This window comes from Lissotriton helveticus, chromosome 3_1 (genome assembly GCF_964261635.1).
Source record: "Lissotriton helveticus chromosome 3_1, aLisHel1.1, whole genome shotgun sequence".
In the NCBI taxonomy this organism is placed as follows: domain Eukaryota; kingdom Metazoa; phylum Chordata; class Amphibia; order Caudata; family Salamandridae; genus Lissotriton; species Lissotriton helveticus.
This window is the reverse complement of record NC_136061.1, coordinates 793,807,141-793,830,443: the sequence shown is the minus strand read 5'-3', so window position 1 is coordinate 793,830,443 and position 23,303 is coordinate 793,807,141.

Sequence of the window (23,303 nt, the reverse complement as noted above, 5' to 3'; positions counted from 1 at the left end):
CGTTGTCCAGGACAGCGCAGAAAAAGGTGGATTTTTCACTGTTGATGTGTTTTTTGTATTTCCTTCGGGCTGTTCTGAGTTGTTCGAGTAGGCGTAAGGAGGGGTTGCTTCTCCATAGTCTTTCTGTAGCTCTTAGTAGTCTTCTTTCGTTGTTAATGTCCATGTTGAACCAAGATCTGGATGGGATGTTCCTCATTTATTTTAGTTTCAAGGGGGCTACTTGATCAAGAATGGATGTTATGTTAGTGTTGTAGTGGGAGGTGAGTTCTGTTGTGGATAGATCGTCTGTGGAGGCAGTGAGGAGAGAGTTAACCCTTCCCTCTAGATATATATATACATATATATGCTCCGAGGTGTACTGAAGAATGAATGGGTGTAGGAGTGTCTGTATGGCTGATTCAGTGAGTGCGTGACTGACTGTATTGTGATTATACGTGTCTCATTGAACGTATATGAGAGTGTCTAATCTTTGTGAATGTCTGTATCAGTCTGTCAGTTGGTGTGTAAGTGGCTGCATGGCTTGGTGAACAGGTAGCTACATGAGTATCTTTATTGGTTATTGATTGGTTGTCTGAGTACCAGTATGGGTGCCTGAGTGGCTGTGTGGGTAGGTGAGGGATGTGTGAATCCTTGCATGGATGTGTGAGTGAGTGAGTGTGTGTACAGCTGTGTCAAGAGTGTATAGATGTCTTGTTGGTATATGGGTGAGTAACTGCATATGTGAAAGGCAGTATATTTGAGTGTTGGAGTATGCTGCACTGGCTTCCCGTCAACAAGAGGATCACCTTCAAACTCCTCACCCATGCACAAAAAGCACTCCACAACACCGGACCAACATACCTCAACAGACGACTCACCTTCTACACCCCAAACCGCCAGCTCCGTTCCACCGACCTCGCCACCGTCCCCCGCATCCGAAGAGTGACCACCGAAGGTAGATCATTGTCCCAGCTCGCCGCCAAAACCTGGAACACCATCCCCATCCTCCTACGCGAGCAGTAGCAGCACCCCTTCCCCCAGTGCCTTGAGACCGTCACGGGTGAGTAGTGCGCTTTCCAAATGTTATGATTGATATAAGTTAATGTCTGTGTTAGTGAGTGATTGAGAGAGTGGCTGTATGGATAAGTGTGTGCTTGTGTCTATGATTGTATAAGACAATAAGTATGCTAATATGTGTATGAATAAGTGGTGTGGTGTGTGCATAACTGTATCGGTGAGTAAGTGGCATTGTGATTGACTCTTTGGGTGATTACCTAGGTGTGTGAGTGGCTCTATGGGTGAGTGGCAGCTTGTTAATGTCTGTATGGGTGTATGTGTGGATATATCAGTGGCATTGGTGAGTGACTGGGTGTATGAGTGGCTGTGTGAGTGTGCATAGACCTATGAATCAGTGAGTGGGTATGTACTTACTGGTACTGGTGTGTCTATGGTTTCGATAATGGTAGTTTGAAATTTGGAATGTGTGTATGGAAAGTTATATTGAGGTGTTAGTAGGTTTATCAGAGATTATGTGGATGATATCATCAGTGGTGTCATTTGAGATGTCATCAGTGATATCATCAATGATGCCACTGACCATGTCATGAGTGATGTAATATGTGATGTCATCAGTATTGCATTGTGGGGGCGCGAGTTATAGTTATCCAAGCTAACTATAACGGCTGAATTTCATAGGTTTTGTATGAGTGACATATTAGCCTAACGATAACGTTCCTGTAAACTGTGTTTTTTTCAGTGAATTTCTAAGGTTTTTTAAATGCTAATTCCTAACTATAACGTCCCTGAAACCTGTGGTTTTTCAGTGAATTTCTAAGGTTTTTTAAATGCCAATTCATCACTATTACATCCTTGTAAGCTTTGCTTTTTTCAGTGAATTTCAAAGGTTGAGCCAGCGCTTCATTTTCTATAAGTCCCTGGGTGGGCTAGAATACCTAATTATGTAGGGGGGCCTGTGGGGGCCCCCACAGTCCCAGGGATGCCACCTCCATGGGGCTTCAAGCAAATTGTGTGGGGGCACACAGCCCCCTGCAGCCCCGGTGATCGCTACCTTCCTGTGGCTTATTTATAAAAAAAATGCATGGGGGCTCCTGCCCCCTCCACCCTGACCTGGGGACCACCACCTCCCTGGGTCATTGTTTTTTTCGGACGGTGACCTCATGGGCCCCCCTAAGCCCTGGGAACTGCCACCTCCCCAGGGCTATAATTTATTTAGATCGGCTGGCCTTGCGGGCCCCCCAAGCCTGGGGACCACCACCTCCATGGGGCTATATGATTTAAATGTGGGGCCACGCAGCCCCCTTGCAGCCCTGGGGACTGTCACCTCCCTGGGACTACATAGAAAAACAAAGTGTGGGGGGTCTCGATCCCCCCACACTGCCCTCGGGACCACCACCTCCCCAGGCAACTCATTTATTTAATACAGGGTTCTGTTGCAGAACCCCAGGCCCCAGGGACCACCATGTCCCCGGTGCCTAAATTAGTTGGGAGGGGGCCACGCGGCCCCCATCCTGGAGCCGCAGATTGCCCTGTGGACCGCCACCCTCCAGGGCCGGCTCCTGCAATGTACCGGGGTGCCCACCCCCTGGAATTTGCCAATTGCAATGACAAGGCGGGAGCACAATTCCTGCCCTGTCATTGCAAACTTCTGCTTTACCTTGTGGAAGTGAGAGCAGGAAACCTGCTCTCGCTTCCAAGAAGCAAAGCAGATTTGTTTTTGGACAAGGGGAGCTGCATGTCAGCAGCTCCCCTTGCCCAAAAGCAAAGCCGACTCCAGCAGGAGGCAGGGAGCCGTCAGAGACCATGGGGGAATTGGGGTGACCCCTATATTACCCAACCTGAGGACCGGTCCTGAGGGATGGGGTCCCCGGGGCCAGAAGTGGCTCAGGAGGGGGGCCGCGCAGCCCCCTTCCAATTTCATTTTTTTTAAAAGCAAGGCTGGCCAGGCCCCGGGGGATGGGGTCCCCGTGCCCTAATTGGCCTCAGGAAGGGGGCCACGCAGCTCCCCTTCATAATTTAAAAAAATTACACCTGACCAGCCCCGGGGATGGAGTCCCTGGGGCAAATACCGAATAATGGAAGTGGGGCATTTTTTTTTTCTGTTTTGAAGTCGCGAACCCAATGCAGCACTCAGAGCGCCCCCCATGTAACATGGCATTGGATTCGCAAATTTGCCTCAAATAAATAATTTAGTAGTATATAATTGACAAGATAGTGTTGTATTTGGGAAGTTGTTTTAAAGAGGTACTGTGATTGAAGTTAATGACAAGATTACAATTGACAGAGTTGTTTTAAATAAATATAAAAATAAAAATAGTTACACCTATAAATTGTATTGTGTTGTAGTACATTCAATTCATGCTTTTGCAGATTCGCGACGGGTGCGCGAATCCAGACAAATAAAAAATGAAAATTAAATATGTGTATGCAAAAAAAAATTAGATTCACAGTTGCATTATAGGGTGACTCTAAAAAGAGCCGTTGTTTTCATTATGAGTTTGTTGTAGCAACATGTAAGTGCAGATGCACAGCTTTGGGTTGTTGAGAAAGACTCTGTTCCCCTGATCTGTGAAGTGTACTCCATCACTTCTCTAGAAGTCATCCATATCAAAATGTAGGTTGGTGTTATATATGGAGCCCATCCTATGGTCTCTGAGGTAAGCAGAAACAGCTTTATTGACAGTCTTCCTAGCTTTCCCAATCTCTGGACAGAATGGATTTGACCACTTCCAAAGGCATACGGTCTTTTCTTTGAGGGCCCATTGCGGGCCCCCAGGGTTGAAGGGAGGTGGAGGGTACACATGGGGGGTACCTATGGTACCCCCCGGCCTTGGCGTGCACAAAGCGGCAGGCACCACGCGGTGCCTGCCGCTTTGTGCATGCAAATGCACTGCTTTCATTTTTAACATTGCGGCGGGTGCTGCTTCAAGCAGCACCCGCCGCAATGTTAAAAATACAGGATGTGACCGCCAGGGTGGCGGTCACATCCTAATTTGCACGGAGAGACCGCCGCTGCCCCTGCGGACGGTCCCTTCTACTCTGGGGTGGCGGACGGACGCAGGTCCGTCCGCCATCCTAATCGGCCCCATAGTTTGGGAGAAAAGCAACATCAATTGTGCAAAGGTATCCTTCATGAGCATTTCCAGCCCTAAACCAGTCAATGTGCCTAGGTCATTGCCACTACAGTGCACAATCATGAGGTCAGGGGATTGAAGATGCAAAAAGGTTTTTTACGAAAGGCATCAATTGGTGCCACTTTAATCCTCTCTGTGCAATCCATTTAATATCCACATTTTGCAAAGCTAGGTCTTTGTCAATACCTCTGCCTTCAGCATACCTTTTGCACCAGAAAACATAGCTGGGCCCAACAATCCATACTGTAAGCATCTTGAAGGGATGTCTGGAAGTAATGATAAGATGTTTGTAGCTGAGGTAGTCAGTTGGTAGAATGAGAGGTATCTAAAATAGTGGACAAGATGCTGTTTTTTAAAAAGTAGAGAATTAATTGGCTGTTTAAGAACATTGTACACTCAAAAATAGGGTGCATGTTACTTTCTTTAAAAAGCATTTTTGTTACTGGTTAGTAAAACATTTTTGGAAAGGTACAATAGATAGGATAAGGTCATATTTTGCAAACGTCAACCACGACTGCTCCTGGCATTTGTAACCTTGTGTGGTGAACTTGAAAGTATGGTGAGCTTGTGACCTGTTAGTTCAGTTGAATGTTCCATGAATAGTTACTATGGAAACTGGCATTAAGTTGGCTTAAAATGAGAAATTGTAATTTATATAGAAGTGATATGGTATTAAAGTATAATTTCCCAAGTCAGTACTATCTATAGAAGTGGTTTGTTTGTCATATGGTTTTAACTCCCGTATGGATTCGCAGCTCCATCGTGTTGGTGCACGGTGGAGTCGCAACTCCAAGAATACCAGAACCAATTTGTTCACTTTTAGAAGTCAGTTGGTAAGGGTTAATATGTCTAACCAATAGAAATGTGTTTTACAATTTTAAATTATGTAGGAAGCAATGTGATTTGTTACTTACATGTATTTTTGTGGAAAAAGAGAGGAAATGATTGCCATTACTGGTTTTACCTTGTTGAGAGTGCTGCATTGCATTGATTGTGTGCTGAAGAAAATCTTTTATTATATTTCATATTCTACAAACCAATTTGGAAAGTGAGTTATAAATTTGTGAGGTGTATTCTGTATTAGCTTAATTTTTAATCTTGAAAAATTATTCAAGAACTGTGATGTTTGAAATATATTATTAAATGTAGATATGTGTATTGTCATTTGTTTTATTGTAGTGAAATGTTGTTTGAAATATATTCTGTATAGTAATATGTGTATATTGGAAGATGGATTAGTGATTATGGTAGTTTGCTTTAAAGTGTGGACATGTACATTTGTAGTATACCACATACTTTTAGGTGTCACATTCAAATTGGAAGTGCAGTCTATTAATGTTTAAGGTGTGCATGGACTTGTGTCTGAAGTATGTCTCTACATGTATATGTATTTTCATATGTCCTATACATTTGAAGGTGCAAGATGTATAACAAAGAGGTGTTGTTGCTTTTTATGTGGTAGGCTTAAGTTTTGAGCTGTGGATGGTGTTGTGACTAAGGTATGTCTCTACTTACACATGTATTATGGTACGTGTTATGCATCTATAGAGGATAGATGTATAAAACACAGATATACATTTATTTGTATATTTTATATATGATGCTGCTAGCAAAATGCGCAGATATATGCATGCATGCTTTTAGGAATATGGTAAGACTTACAGCAGGGACTTTTGAAGGGTTGCTAGTTTATATTTGTGTAGGTCCAATAGCGTAAGTAGTTGCAGAACGGTGACGCTGCAGCTCAAAATTGTGGTTTAATACATGTTGGCAGAGTAATTAGTGATTAGTGTATTTTGTATTACTCTGTTGAAAGGTATGGTTGAACTATATTACATATTTTTAGGTGTATATTTGAAATGAGAAGTGCAGCTTCTTAAGTTTAATGATCTGCATAGTTTTGTGACTGTGGTATGTCTGTACTTACAGATGTATTTTCATATGTGTTGTGCATCTGAAGATGCTAGATTTATAATGGGCAGGTATAGATCTATGTGTATGTTTCTTTTATATATGATGGTACTAGGAAAAAGTAGAGATATATGCATACATGCTTTTAGAAATATGGGGAGACTTTCAATAAAGATAAGTGGAGGGTTGTTCTGGTGTTAGCTATGCTCAATACCTGATTAGTACAAGAATAGTGAAGCAGCAGTAGTAGAAAAGTGATGTTTAAGATATGTTGGGAGAGGAACTATTGATTATGGTACTTTATAAGAGTCTGTCTAAAAGTTCACATGAAATTTGATGCATAAATCTAGGTATGTTTGAAATGTTAAGTTTACTCTGTCAAGTTTTAAGGCCTTTATGGTGTTGTGTGTGTGGTTATGTTTCTACTTGCACATGTATAGTAATATGTGTTATGCTTTTGGCAATATGTACACATAGAAGCATGCATGCTTTTAGGAATATAGAGTTATGTTAGAGACATGTGATAGGTTGCTGCTTTATCTTTAACACATGTTGGCAAAGGGATTACTGATTAGGCTACTTTCTATGAGTCTGCAGAAAAGTAGGTGTGTCTATCAAATGTAAAGTTCAGTCTATTTGTTTATTTCTTTTATATGTGATGATGATTTCAAAAGGTACAAATAAACAAAAAAAGAGAGGTTATGTGAGTTTCAAAATCCACAAAGAAGGAGCGATGCATCTCACAGGCTATAGCCAATACCACCGAGTGGGAAAACCTCACTGAAAAGAAACGTGAACATATTCGCACAATTTTACATGGCACAATCCTTAAACAATACCTCCTCTCCGATACAGCTCCACGGGGATTGCTAGTTACCAATGCCCCACGCATCTTCTTAAATGATGCAACCTTTAGAAAAGACTGGGCCATGATCGCGTGGCATTGCACGCGTGACTGGCTCGTCCTAATCATAAAAACAGCTCAGAGACTCTCCGAAGCATTAATGGTGGAAATTAGAGAAACAGATTCTCATTTCTAGGCCACGATAACCGTATATAAAAAAAGATTAGATGAGCTGAATAAGGAACTCGCTGAGTATAAGGAGAACTTAATGCAATCTAAAGCATCAAAGCTTCAAAAGGACCAAAAGAAATTTGACTTTGAAAAAGTTTACCCTTACTCTGTTACAACTTTTACACCCCCGGCAAAAGGTGCAAGTAAATCTGATTATTCAGACGATGACTCTGCTCACAGCAGTGGGTCAAGCAATGACTCCTTTATACAAACCCGAAGAGGTAATCACGGCAATAGGAGCAATAGAGGGAGACCAGGGAACCAGAGCCATCATCAGCAATGGCAACAACCTCCAATGGGAATGGGTCCTCCTCCCTACCCATATCAACAACCTCAATATCCCTACATGGGCTGGAATCCAGGCTTTATGCCTCCAATCAACTTCCAGAACCAATTCAGACCGCCTTTTTTAGAGAATGGCCGGAGGGGGAGAGGAAAGAGGCAGCAACCGGGTGTCCTGGGCAGAGGACGACCCAGTGGCAAACAACACTCGCAGCAACAATCCCCAACCAGGAACGAGCGGGCTGTGAGTTTAGTGACCAATCCCTCCACTAGAGTATTAACACCGATTGAGGTTCAGGTTCTAGAAAAAGGTTTGGGGTTTGTCTCCACTGCAAGACCAGATAAGTTCAAACTACATTGTGAACTGGCCGGCTTTTTTCGGAAGCTAAAGCTGAAGGCTTGCTTTGAAGGCAAAACAGATCCCAACGAGTCTGTTCGAAATGGCGATACCGGACTGAGACCGAGTTCCACGTTCATCCCGCCTCCACACACTGTACCAGCTGCAATCACTGCTTTCGAACAGGCGGTTTTTAAAGATCTGGAGTCCTGCCAGAACCTTAGAACATTTGGCAATTTTTCCACTGCAGAGTACCAAGCTCTCCAACAATTACAGGACGACACCACAATAACTATAAAACCTGCAGATAAAGGTGGAGGGATTGTCATCCAAAACACCGCAGACTATGAACAAACCTGTGAGACCCTACTACAAGACATTAGGAACTATACCCCTCTGAATATAGACCCAACTGCTGACCTAACCAAAAAGATCACGACGCTAGTTAGACAAGCAGAAGATAATGGACATGTGTCTAAAAATGAGGCGGATTTTCTGGACAGTAGTAGCCACATCATACCGTACTTTTACACATTGCCCAAGATGCACAAAAACAGGTTACCACCTCCGGGACGTCCCATAGTGTCAGGGATAGGCTCCCTTTTAGAGCCTCTATCGCGATTCTGCGATCAATTTCCAAAACCATTAGTGCAGGCTACTCCAGCTTACCTACAAGACACCAAGAGTCTATTACGGCTCCTAGCAGATATCACCTTCAGTGAAAACTCAGTCTCCTTAGTGACTCTGGATGTCGAAAGTCTCTATACGAGCATCCCCCAGGACGACACCATCAGGGTCCTGGCGGAGTCACTGGACACGATTGAGTGGGAATATCAGACACCCAAATCATTTATCATTGACTGTGCAACCATCGCACTAAAAGAACATTTCTTTTCCTTCAAGAATCAGCTGTTCCTCCAATGCTCAGGGACATCTATGGGCAGTACTTTTGCCCCAAGTGTGGCTGGACTCTATGTGGCTGATTTCGAAGCTAAGTATATCTTGCCACCATCCACCGCCTACTCTCGTTCAATGTTGCTATGGAAGCGTTATATTGACGATGTTTTGCTCCTTTGGACTGGTAGCGACAGCGATCTTGAGTCGTTCTTGGTATGGATCAATACTCTTGACAACAACCTCAGGTTCACCCACACCACCAGCAAATCAGACATTATCTTTCTGGACGTAGTAATCTCTGTATCTGGCACGTGTTTGAGCACAAAGACTCACCATAAACCAACAGCCAAGAACAATCTATTGGAGTTCAGCAGCTTTCACCCACGCCCCCTCAAGGAAAACCTTCCTTATGGGCAATATCTCAGATTGAGAAGAAATTGTAGTAGTATTACGGATTTCAAAGAACAATCCTCTGATCTGACTGTAAAACTGAGAGAGAGAGGCTACCCGACATCAATCCTTAACAAAGGTTTCAAGAGAGCAAGACACCAGCCGAGAGAGGCCTTACTGGAAGAAAAAACCAAGATTCAGGCAACAATTCCTCTCACTTGCGTCACTACTTTCAATAGCCTGTCTAACTACATGAAAAAGACAATAAACAAACATTGGAACATAATAAAATCCTCAAAGGAAGATTGGGAAAAGCCCCTTTTTTCATTCAAAAAGGGCCGTAGTCTGAAGGATGCTTTAGTCCATACCCGGCCGAAAGAAAAGACACCACTGGAAATCCCAACAGTCACGGCTGCTTGGTGCTTCCCCAAAGTAACGGGACATTACCCGTGTTCGGATTGCAGTGTGTGTCACTTGACGGAGGCCTCAAAATCACTCTCGTTGGAGCAAGGTAAAATCTGGACCCAGGTGACACACACGAACTGCAACTCTACGAACGTGGTGTATTTAATCACATGCCCTTGCGCCTTACGATATGTTGGTATGACCACACGCAAGGTCAAACAGCGTATCTGTGAGCACCGAAGCAATATCCGGTGCAAAAAGGCGACAACGAAATTGAGTCACCATTTCCTGGGCTATAACCACAGCACTAATGACATAAGATGGACAGTCATTGAATCAGTCACGGGTACAACTAATATCTCCAGGAGACTCTTTGAGAAAGAGCAGCGCTGGGTGTACCGTCTAGGTACAAACAAGGCGGGCTTAAATGATGGCATCCCATGGAATACTGTCCTGGGGTAATACTGACGTTGACCTTTCACTCACGCAATTAACTATCTGTCACTTCCAACTACCTTTCTTTTCATGGTATGGTTTTAGCAGTATTGGTATATGTGAGCAAAGTCAATGATTCATAGTGGAATGTATCACTCCCTGAGGTTTCTTCCCACCCTTGATAATTTTGAGTTGCATTAGCCCAACAACTCTAACCGCATTCTTATACCCACCCAGGGTCACGGCTTGCCAAATCGCTCCTAGTGAATATTGATCAAATCACATCTGGTGTAATCTTTCATGCGTTCTAACTACATAATTGCACAAACGGGGGCGGTAATATTTCCTTACTATCGCTCTCCCTTTGGTCAATAATTCTTGTACCTTAGTCGCGCATTACATCGCGGTGTTTACTAACTAACGAAGGGAGCCTGTGTAATCTTGGTAGCAATTGCGCTACTATGGCAACGGACAGCCTTTCAAACCAAGCCTCCTTCTGAGGCACGTCTCGCCCAGTCCTCCAGGGCCGACGCGCCCCAAGCCTCTCTCTGGTGCCGGGCACGCCCACCCGGAAAAGCGGCGCCCAGCGGAAAAACACTTATCATTCAGCTACCGGCCTCGCTCACCTTCGTCGGGGTCCGGTTCTGAGGGTATGCTAGGTGGCAGACGCGGGCTGAGAGCGTTGAGGGCGTGAGTACTGACCCTTCTTGCAGTACCAACATTGACACGATCGAGCTAAGTAAAATCTGATCGCATGTAGTAAAACCTTCGTTTTTGTTTTCAGGATGTGCCAGGTACGCTCCAACCCCCCTCCCGAGACCCATGGTGCAATTAGCGCCATCCTATAAAGTGAGATATTCATCATATCCTTAACTTTCGCGGTGGGGTCACAGACCTTTGGTCCATTGAACCCTCCTATGGAGTGTTTTATCATGTTTTTAAGGCACAAGATTCTCCAGTACACCAACCCAGAGTTAGTGGTAATATCCCTGCAGGGCTATATGGATGGTGTTAACTTTAGTGTCTATTTGGGAACACTATCTATGCCCCAACTATGGAGCACCTTGGACAAACGCTATGACCTATACATTTGATTAATTGGATGTATGTATGTCTTCTTTGTGTTTGTCTGTATTGTTTCATTTACAGGTGCAGATATACTCCCGATTTTGGAGTTTTTTGGAATGAGCGAACCGCTCTTCCCCACTTTTTTATGCACTTTATCATTTTTTTGATTTTTCACTTTCACGTCCCCAGGTTAGGGTGGATGATTAGAGAGTCCATACCGCCGGGGTTTATCTAGTCCTGACGAATGCCTAGGTAAATTAAAACCATTGTAAAGGCAGAAACATGTTGACTGACTAAACTATAAACTCTGAATTAACCTATCCATTACCTTTGGCAACTTATTCAGACACATAATTCATTTTATTCGTGTCTTAGGGATCACACATTAAAAATAATTTTTTAGATACCCTTTAGGCACTTTTTAACTATATATACCTCACTGCACGCCCTTTCCACACAACCAGCTCCGCATTCTCTTGGCGTCGTAGCACACCAAAGAGGCACTCGGCCTCTTTGGTGGGGCCCGATGATGAAGCATGACACTGGCCAGGTCGGTGTGTGAGGGCCTTCTAAACCACCCAAAGTGGGTGTGTGATTCCCCAGTTGCATCACTCCTTCTTTGTGGCTTTTGAAACTCACATAACCTCTCTTTTCTTGTTTATTTGTACTAAACCGGGGACTAAGAGAGAGTTCCTTAAATCTCCCTGCCTCTCCTATTCTTGTTTTGTGATTTCAAAAGGTAGCCATAAACACAGATTTATAACAGACTCATGTGCAGGTTTGATGCTTTATTTTGGGTATGCCCAACACCCTGAGTAGTTACAGAATTGTGAAGCTGTAGTACAAAAGTGATAGACCTCACTTTTGTGTTGCAATTTCAGTATTCTGCTACCACTCAGGATGTTGCACTCTTCCAATCACTCAGGCACTACCACAGTACTACTCCAATCCCCCAGGCAGTACCCAGGACTTATAAAATCACCAGGCACTTCCTATGTAATCCTGTAATCCCCCAGATATTACCCCTCCACTCATGAAATCACCAGACATTGACGATGTACTAATATAATCCCCTTGACAATACTCCTGCAATCATGTAATCACCAATGTGTTAGCTATACACTGGTTTAATCACCGAGGCACTACCCTCGCACTCTTCCAATCACCCAGTCAGGATATATGCACTCCTCTAATCACACAGGCAGTACCCATGCACTTATGAAATTACCCAGGTACTTCCTATGGACTCCTGTAATCCCCCATATATTACCCTTCAACTCATGCAATCACCCAGACATTACCTATGTACTCTTCTAACCCCCCAGACAATAACTCTGCACTCATGTAATTACCAATGCATTAGCTATACACTGGTACAATCAACCAGGTGCTACCCTTGCACTCCTCCAATCACCCTGTCAAGATCTATGCACTCCTCCAATTGCTTAGCCAGCACCCATGCACTTATAAAATCACCCAGGCACTATCTTTACAATCCTCCAATCACTGAGACACTACCACAATACTACTCTAATCACCTAGGCAGTACCAATGCAATTATAAAATCAGCCAGGCACTACCATAGTACTCCTCCAATCACCCAGGCACTACCCTTGTTGTTATGCAGTCACCCAGGCACTACCCTTGCACTCCTTTAAACACCCAGCCACTACCTATGCAGGTATATAATCACTCACTCAGGCACTTTTCTTGCACTCCTCCAATCACACAAGCACTATCCCTGTAATTATGTAATCACTCAGCCAGTAGCCATGCACTTATAAAATCACCCAGGCACTAGCGTTGGACTATTTTAATTACTCAGGCACTACAACAGTACTCCTCTAATCACACGGGCAGTACCCATGCAGTTATAAAATCACCCAGGCACTTCCTATGTGCTTCTGTAACCCCCCAGAGATTACCCTTGCACTCATGCAATTACCCAGGCATTACCTATGTACTCCTGCAATCATGCAGTCACCAATGTGTTAGCTATACACTGGTTCAATCACCCAGGCACTACCCTTGCACTCCTCCAATCACCCTGTTAGTATCTGTGCACACTTCCAATCACTCAGGCAGTACCCATGCACTTATAAATCCACTTAGGCACTACTTATGCACTTATGCAATCACCCATGCACTACCCTAGTACTCCTCCAATCACCCAGGCACTACCTTTGTTCTCATGCAATCACTACCCCAGCATTCCTCCAATCATCCAGCCACTACCCCTGCATTCCTTCGATCACCCAGCCACTACCCAGCCACTTATATAATCAGCCAGGCACTACCCTTGCACTCTTCCAATCACACAGGCAGTATCCCTGTAATTATGTAACCACTCTGCCAGTGTCCATGCACTTATACAATCACCCAGGCACTACCTTTACATTCCTCCAAACACTGAGGCACTACCACAGTACTACTCCAATCACCCAGGCAGTACCAATGTTATGTGCTTCTGCAATCCACCAGAGATTACCTCTGCACTCATGCAATCACCTAGGCATTTTCTGGGCACTCATGCAATCAGACAGGCATTACCAAAGCACTCCTTCAATCATCCAACCACGGCACATGCATCTATGTAATGACCCAGGCACATCCCTTGCACTCATGCCATCATTCAGGTACTACCTATGCATTGTTCAATCAGTCAGGCACTACCCATTTATTCTTCGATGTACAAAAGCAGTATCTGTGCAATGCTCTTATCACGCTGGCATTAACTTTGCACTCATGTAATCACCCAGGCATTACTTATGCAGTTCTTCAATCACTCAGACAGTACCCATGTGCTGCTCCAATCACCCATGAACTAGCCATGCAATTTTGCAATCACCCAAGCATTAACTATGTACTTCTTCAATCACTCACGTAGTACTCATGTGTCCTCTAATTTCATAGAAACTACCTCTGCATTCATGTAATCACTCAGGGACTATCCATGCAGTTATCCATGCTCTCAGTCACGACTTGTGTACTCATTCCATTTACTGTTGCACTCATTAAATACCTCAGGCAGTACTTATGCACTCATTTAATCGACAAGTTGGTATTCATCCTTTTCTGCATCTACCCAGCTAGTTTTGTTGCACTCATACATGCACCTAGATACTACAGTTGCACTCATTCATTCTTGTAGGCACTACTTATACACTCATCTATGCATTCAGGGTCTATTCATGCCCTTATCCATGCACACAATCTCTATGTCTGCACAATTATGCATTTAGGCAATTAGTATCTAATGTCTCCTGCAATTATACATACATTACTCTTGCACTCATACAATCATGCAGGCACTACCCATGGAGTCATGTAATCACTGAGACACACCCATCATATATCTTAGCTATAAGTCTATGGAAACATTTATACATATTTCATTACCTTTTGGTAGCAATATCATATATTAAAGCAATATATAAATAAATATATACTTGTGTTATATGTCTAGCAGCCTCAGATGCATAATATGTATCAGAATACCTGTGCAAGTAGAGATATACCTTAGTTACAACACCATGCAGACCTTAAAACCTGACAGATTTGTGTTCAGATTTGTAGCAGATAATGAAAATTATGTGGTATACTTCAAGTGTAGCTTTCCACAGACTCATACAAAGTAGCATTATAATTGATTCTTCTTTCAATATGCCTTAAACCTCACTTTTGTGCTGCTGCTTTATTGTTCTGTGACTACATAGAGTGTTGGGCCTAGTGAAAGATATAGCAGCAATCTTTCATATGTCTCCGGTGTAAGTCTCAACATCTTATTAAAAACATGCATGCATATGTGTACCTATTGTTAGTAGTATCATCTATGAAAGAAACATACAAATAGATGTATACTTGTGTTTTATATGTGTAGTATGTTCCGATGTGTAATACATATCACAATACATATGCAAGGTCAAACATATCTTAAACAGAAGACCATGAAGACGTTACGAGTTGAGAGTGCACTTCATATTTCGAAGAGACACATAGATTTATTTAGTACACTTCAAGTGAGTTTTTCCTGAGAGTCTTACAAAGTATCATGATCACTAATTTTTCACTCATAATATGTTAAATATTACTTTTCTGGTGCTGCTGCTTTACCATTTTACTAGTAGTAAGGTATTGAACATAGTCAAAATAAATAACTAAGAAGCAAGGGATATGCAGACAGAAGCAACAGAGGTGTAGAAGGAGGCAAGAAGGGTGCAGAAAGAGACAAGAGGGGTACAGAAAGAGACAACAGAGGTGCACAAAGAGGGAAGAATGGTGTAGAAAGAGGCAACAGGGGTACAGAAATAAGCGGGAAAGATACAAAAAGAAGCAACAGAAGTACGCAATCAAGTAACAGTGGTGCAGAAAGATGAAAGAGGGTTGCAGAAAGAGGCAAGAGAGGGTCAGAAAGAGAGAAGAAGGGTATAAGAAGAGGCTTGAGTGGTGGGGAATGAGTTTCAGAAGTGTACAAAGAAGTAAGAGAAGTGCAGAAAGAAGGAAGAGAGGTGCAGAAAGAGGCAAGTGAGGTAGAGAAAGAGGCAAGAGAAGTGGAGAAGGAAGTAAGGGCCAGATGTAGGTAATCCCAATTTACCTATTCTTAAATACCGAATTTTACCGATTCGGTATTTCAGAATAGGTAAATGGGATGTAGATAAATTTTCGGTAAAAATTACTGAATTGGTAAGATTCGGTATTTACCGAATCGGTATTTACCGATTCGGTAATTGCCATTCATTCCTATGGGTCTAAAGGCCCATAGGAATGAATGGCAATTACTGAATCGGTAAATACCGATTCGGTAAAATGGGGGAAACATTCAAGGGTGCCAGGGTGTCACTTTGACACCCTGTTGCATCCCTGAATCGTGCTTGTGTGCAGATGTGGCACACATACATGCCCTAAGGGCATGTATGTCTGCCCCATGGCACAGTTAAAAATGCACAGAGTTGCATTTTCAAAGTTATTCCTTATTTACCACCAACTTATTGTTGGTGGTAAATAACGAATCCTAAAATGGGATAAGCACTCATTTGAGTGCTCCCTACATTGCAAATTCGTTATTTTACTGATTTGGTATATTAAGGAATTGATAATTTACAGATTCCTTAACATACCGAATCGGTAAATTGACAAATTTGCAATTTAGGCCACCTACATCCCAAATGCCCAATACCAGCCGGTAACGGCCGAAATTCGGCAATTTCGGCCGCTACCGACCGGTATTGGGCCACCTACATCTGTCCCTAAGAGAGGTGCAGAAAGAGACGAGAGAGGTAGAGAAAGGGGGAAGAGGGGTGCAGAAAGAGGCAACAGAGCTATAAAAAGAGGGAAGAGGGTTGTAGAAAGAGGCAACAGGGGTACAGAAAGAAGCAAGAAAGGTACAGAAAGAAGCAAGAGAAGTACACAAACAAGCAGAAAGCAGCAACAGAGGTGCAGAAAGAGACAAGAGAGGTACAGAAAGGGGGAAGAGGGTGCAGATAGAAGCATACATAGGGTGTATAAAGAAGTAAAGGTAGTGTAGAAAGAACCAACAGAGGTGCAAAAGTAGAAACATGTATGCTGAAAGAAGCAAGGGGAGTGTCGACATTTATAAGAAAGGTGCAAAAAGAAGCAAGACTTATGCCAAAAGAATCAACAGGGGTGCACAAACAGACAAGAGGGGTGCAGAAAAAGAGAACAGGGGTGCTGAAAGAGACCAGGGAGGTGGAGAAACAGGCAAGTGAACTGTAGAAAGAAGCAACAGAAGTGCAGAAAGAGGCAAGAGTGGTGTACAAAGAATCAAGAGGGGCGCAGAAAGAGGCAGCAAAGGGGCACAAAGAGGGAAGAAGAATGTAAAAAGAGGCAACAGGGCTACAGAAAGAATCAAGAGAGGTACAGGAAGAAGCAAGAAAAGTTGAGAAGGAAGCACAGAGGTGCAATCAGAGGCAAGAGGGGTGCAGAGAGAGGCAACAGAGATGCACAAAGATGGAAGAAGGGTACAGAAAGAGGCAACAGGGGTACAGAAAGAAGCAAGAGTGGTACAGAAAGAAGCAAGAGAAGTGCAGAAAGAAGCAATAGAGGGGCACAAAGAGGCAAGAGGGGTGTAGAAAGAGATAAGAGAGGCTCAGAAAAAAGCAACAGAGCTGCAGAAAGAGATACGAGAAATACAGAAAGGGATGAGAGAGTTGTAGAAACAGACAAAAGAAGTGCAGAAACATTCAAGAGGGGTGCAGAAAGAGTGATGAAAAGTGCAGAAAGAGAGAATAGGGGTGGAGAAAGTGGGAAGAAAGGTATAGAAAGAGGGAAGAAGGATATATAAATGGGCAATGGTTAGGTATTGAGTATAGGCAAAAACAAAGCAGCAACCCTTCACATATTTCTGCTGTAAGTTTCACTATCTTTCTGAAACCATGCATGACCGAGTCAGTATTTTTTGCTAGTTTACTATTTATAAAAGAAGCATATATGTATACTTCTGTTTTATATGTAAAGCATCTTCAAATGTATGACACATATGAGAATTCGTTTTCAAGTAGTGACATACCTCAATCACAACATCATGCAGGCCTTAACACTTGACAGACTGCACTTTAGATTTGATTTGGGTAGCAGTAGAGAAATCTTTTAGTTGTGCTCTGTGATTCTGTTGTATGGGTTGTGATGGCCTCTAATTGTAGGAATTGAGCCGTGTCTGACATAGCTTTGTAATGCAAGTAAAAATATGTCTTCATTTATACATGAGAATATTTGTATATAATTATTCAAATAAGGGTAAAATTATTTAACAAAACTTTTTCAACTTTTCTTTGTTTTCAGATATTCACCATTATTAATAATAAAGATTGAGTATGGCAAGAAAAAATCAAAAGAAAAGATAAGAAAAAAAAAGTACTATTTAAAGGAAAGAGAAAAGCATGAAATAGATTAATTACAACATGCTACATTGAAGAAAAAGACTTCTGGTAAAAGAACTAAAGAATTTGTTAAAAGACTTTAAAGAACGTAATGAATTTTCAAAATGGGGAAAAGAGAAATAAAAGTAGTACAACCAATTAGAAGGAAACAAAAAAAGGCAAATTAATGGAAAATCAGGTTATTGGAAAACAATCTATGTTGAAAGAAGAATGAAAGAATATAAAGAAATTTGAAAGAGAATGTATAAAAGTAGAGTACTACAAAATGTATTGAAAGATTGCAAGAAATATAAAAGAAGATCAGCATTTTACAAGAAAAAAGCAACAGATTGAAAGTGTATTTCAAAAGGCTTTTGAATTGAAAAGAAAATTATTTATATTAGTATTGAAGAGAAAGTAAAAGAAAAAGACTGGTTAATAGAACTAACTTTTGCAAAAATATTTCGGGTGAATGGAAGCACAATTCTAGTACTGAACCTTTTTTTAATGAAGAAAGCTATTGTCAACAAAATCTATTAGTCCGTGCAGTTGATACCAGCGGTAGTTGTCATGAGGTTAAAAACGGTTGTCCAGTTGAAAAAGAAAAGATGGTTCATAGAAATGTGGAGGAAGTAGTAATAGCTGAAGGAATTCAAGGGAGACGTACACAATCTCCATTGTATAAGTGGGAATGTAGTAGTATTTGTATTATACGACAGGAATCTATTGATATATTATGACATTTCTTATGAGATTATTGTAAAAGAAAGTGTTAAACAGAAGATTAGGATGTTGCAAGGACTAGATCCTTGTAAAGTGAGTAGACTAAGTTGCAGGGTCATTCTCTGGCTTGTCTTTCTAGAAAAGTGTGTTAAAGTGCTTTTCATAATTTAAGAATGTTAGCAGTACACCACTCAGAAATGCAGAAGTTAGTAAGAAGAGTGTACTATGTAAAAAGTCCTGCATTATCTTTAAGTAAAATAAACACAGCTCTTTTCCATGGTTCAGTGTTGGATGTAAAAAACGTTTCTGATGATATACAGTTTTGTTTCTTTGGTCCTCAAGAGGAGTGTAGAGAAAGGGAGAGTTGATAAGTGTAGGTGTTGAAGAAGGGGTGGAAGACAGTAATACTGAGAAGTTTGCAGAAGAAATTACAAAGTTTAAGGTACTTTTGTTGCGAAAAACCAAATGGGTCCATTACGATGCCATCGCATATGCCCAGCTATGTGTGCGGCGGACCTGCATTTACAATTAGGATGCGCCTACCACACTGGTGGGCGCATCCTACATTTTTTACATCGTGGCAAGCTGTGCTGTCAGCAGCATCCGCCGCCATGCAAAAAAGGCATTTGTGCATTTGCATGCACACCGAGCCAGGCACCACTCTGTGCCTGCCACATTGTGCATGCATATGCAGGGTGGTTCCGTAGGTACCCCTATGTGTACCTCCCAACCCCCAACACCCTGCAGACTCAGCATGCCTTTCCAGCAATGGAAAGGCACATCACCGTCTGCATCTTGATATGGATGGTGGTGCCTTGCACCGCCACCATATCAAGCCCCTTTTCCGCCCGGTCACCTGTTTGACCTGCAGAAAACCGGCGAACGGTCTTTCTGTCCGCCGGGGTCCCTCCGCCATCCTAATATGGCGGGGGAAAATGGGAGGCGGGCGGTGTATAATGACGGACGGATTGCCACCGCCATACGGGTGGTGGCGATCCGCCAATCATTATAATAGACCCCTATGTTTGTATTTGTTGTCGACGAACTCACTATAGAAGTCAAACTAGGAATGTTGATGTGTATTTAAAAAGTGAAAAGGAAAACAATGATAAGTGAGAGCAATTTGGTGCTTATTTGTTGGTGGAAGTCGTTTTGAGTTGGGTATTGATCAACGTATTTGTAAATATTGTTACAACAAATTAGAAGAGAACAAAATGCCAGCTAGAGCTTTACATGATAAGCTAGAGTTGGTAGCTATTCCGCCGCAACTGGTAGATTTAAATATGTATGAGCTCATTCTTATTCAATATGTGTACGCGTTTCTGGCTATAGTTCGTATGGAGCCTAAAACAGGTAAGCTGCCTCCAACAGATTTACAAAGAGGTTTAAAAGGATTGTGTATTTACCTTTAGATTTTAAGAAAAATATTGATACTGTTGGTGTAGAGAGAGAGGAAAGTGAAACTGTAGTTATTCTAGTTAATGGTGTACCAACAAAGAGTTGGAAATATGACAAGAGTTAATAGATGTCACCAAACTTTAAAATGCTACATTATATCTTGTAAAAAACAATATTTATTATAAAAATGTATATGTGGAAGAACAAGAAATATCTTTAGAAGATGAAAGAAAAATTTCAACTGGCCAAATAGAAAAAGTGCACAACTCCAGGAGTGAAGAAATGTATGAACTTTATAGTAAACATCCTCCACATTCAAAAGAAGTAAAAGGAAACACTATTGAATTATTCCAAATGAAGAAAGTGAAGGGAACTCCCATGAGTGTATGGGAAAAAAGTTTAGAAGCTTGTTGTTTTTCACAGCTCTTCCCCACTGAAAAAAGTGGACGATATGATGAACGACTCAGAAGATTCAAGATTTCAACAGTGTATTCCATATTTATTTCATCTTCTGTTTGAAAATGACTTGTCCGGACTTTCATATGCAGTGAAACACATATTAAAAACAGGAGTTAATCTTACACATGTTTCAGCAAAGGAATTTTTGGACAAAGTTCATCAAAGAGACGATCATTTAGAATCTCAGTTAAATAATTTGCTGGCATATCAAATGGTACTAATGGGTATTGGTATCATCATCACGGAGAACCTAAATGTATATTAAGAAACTTAGGAACCCTTATGTGGTTTGTTACTCTTAGCTGTGCTGAATATGTATGGGACGATTTACTTGAATTTCTACGACAAGCATATTCAAATGTAAAAAACTTTGTATTGAAGACAGCTGGAGAACTGTGCTCCTTGGATCCTGTAAATGTGTGCAGATATTTTAATCATAGGTTTCAAGCTATGATGTATTTTATCTGCAATAAAAATAATCGACCTCTTGGAGAAGTTATTGATTGCTTTTGGAGAATGGAGTACCAAGCCAGAGGTGCTCCTCATATGCACATGCTATTATGGATCAAGAATGCACCTAAATTTGGAACCGATTCTGATGAAACTCTTTTTTCTTTCATTGAAGACTATGTTACCTGTGCCGTTCCAAAAAAGGAGAAAACAGCTTAAAAAAAGCGCAAAGTTTTACAGTTTCAAAGTCATCGATGTGGAAAATATTGTCGACGGAAATACACGTCAAAGGGAACATTTTATACAAAATGTCATTTTGTATTTCCACGTCCAGTAATTTTAAAAGGAAGAGTCAATAGTTTCATGTCAACAGTAAGACATACTGTAACTCGAAAATCTCAGAAGAATACTTACAACATAAAAAGAACTGAAGATTCAAAGTATATTAATGACTACAATCCAGTGACTTTTACCATGTGGAATGCAAACATGGATATCCAGTATGTTGCAGATATTTTGATTGCTGTTGTTTGCTATGTTACATCATATATAACCAAATCTGAAAAGACAGAGTTGAAAGAAATGCGGGATGAAACTTTACAAGAGAAGACTCTTAGTAACAGATTGTACAGCTCTAGTTTGAAGATGCTTTCCCATTGAGAGATTGGATCCTACGAATGTTCGGATCGGTTCACCTCTGCAAGTTCATATTTAAAGTCAAGAGGAATCATTTGGGTAAGTCTATGTCTTGCTACAATACGAAATTGAGTATTGAACTCTCTACAAGAAATTGAATACTTAGCATTGAATGAACCAGAAAGTACAGATATTTATAAAACTAATATGCTTGATATTTACTATCCCAAAAGGAGTCCACATCTGGAAAACATATGTCTCTATGAAGTACTGCAACATTACAGTTTTAAGAGAATTGTTACAGAATATATGAATGAACAAAAATATGCAGTAATTGGGTGTGATGGACGTTTGGTAAAACATGCCAAAGGAAATCATATCAACCACAGGAAACTCAGTTGTGAAACTCCAGATAAAAGGGAATTTTTCTATTTAGCACTTCTGCAACTCTTCAAGCCGTGGCGTAGTGAAATGGAATTACTTGGAGATTTTGACTGTTATGAAGATTCTTTTTTAATGCATGTAAAAATAGCATTCAATGCACACTTTTTCCAATGTATCTACAAATGTTAACTGAAGAGCTTGAACAAGAAACTATTATTGCAGCTGAAATAGCTAGAGACAGTTCTCAAGATAGTCAAAGTTCTGCTCCACTAGGTCAAGATCCACTAGGACAACCAATTCTTGAAAATGAAACAGCAATAGCCATGAATGAAGTTGAAACGGCAATGCAACAATCACAAAAGGAAAATATTGAGTTGGAAAACTTGAAAGAAGAACTAAATATTGAACAAAAAGAAATATATCAGCAAGTGACACAATAGATACAGCATGGTTTGCTGCATAAAAAAAGAATGCTAATGCACATAATTTCAACATATTCGAATGTATATCAATGGGCAAACTGGAACAGGAAAGAGATTCTTAATTAAAGTCTTGACCAGTTATCTACACAAAACCACTGAATCACATTTATCTTTTGTTGTAACTGCTCCAATTGGGCTAGCAGCACACAACATTAAAGGGATTATGTTACATTAATTACTCATGCTACTAGTTGAACATGAAAATAAGTTGGAATATCACAAGCTATCTGGAGTAGCTTGTTATGACGTTTCAAGAGTACTCAAGAAAATGAAACTTCTAATCATTGATCAGGTGAGCATGGTGTCAAACTTAATGCTTGCCTTTGTATATTTAAGAATGCAACAGATTTTAAAAACAGATTATGATGGTTTATTTGGAGGAAAACATGTAATTGTATTTGGTAACCTACTACAACTTACTCCTGCAAAAGGGAAACCTGTTTTTAAAACACATGCCCATGTAGACACTAGGAAATCTTTGTGAAGTATCGGAAATGTTAACATTTGGTCTTATTGTGAATATAAAGAACCTATTAAGAAGATGCGACAAGCAAGTGATGAACATTATGGAAACATTCTGTAGATCTAAGAATTGGTGTTTTGACAAAACATGGTAAAGAAGCTTTACAAAGTCGGCTTTTAACAAACTTGTTTGCAAATGAAAACATAGCCTGAAATAATGTAGAAAAAAATTGGGGAAAAGAAGTCTATAGTTTGCCTAATGCTTACACTGCAAGAGTGTTTTACATTCAATCAATAACTTTTCAAATTGGAAAAACAACCAATAGTGTAAATGGAAGCTATTGATAAAATGGAACACAAAGGAGTTACTACTCTTCTCTCAGAGAAATTACAGTAAAAATTGGATTCTTTGGAAAAGTCTGTGTCTAAGACTGCATGTTTAGAAAAGACTTTATTTGTATGTGTAAACTGTCGCGTAATTTTATGGCATAATTTGAATGTAGA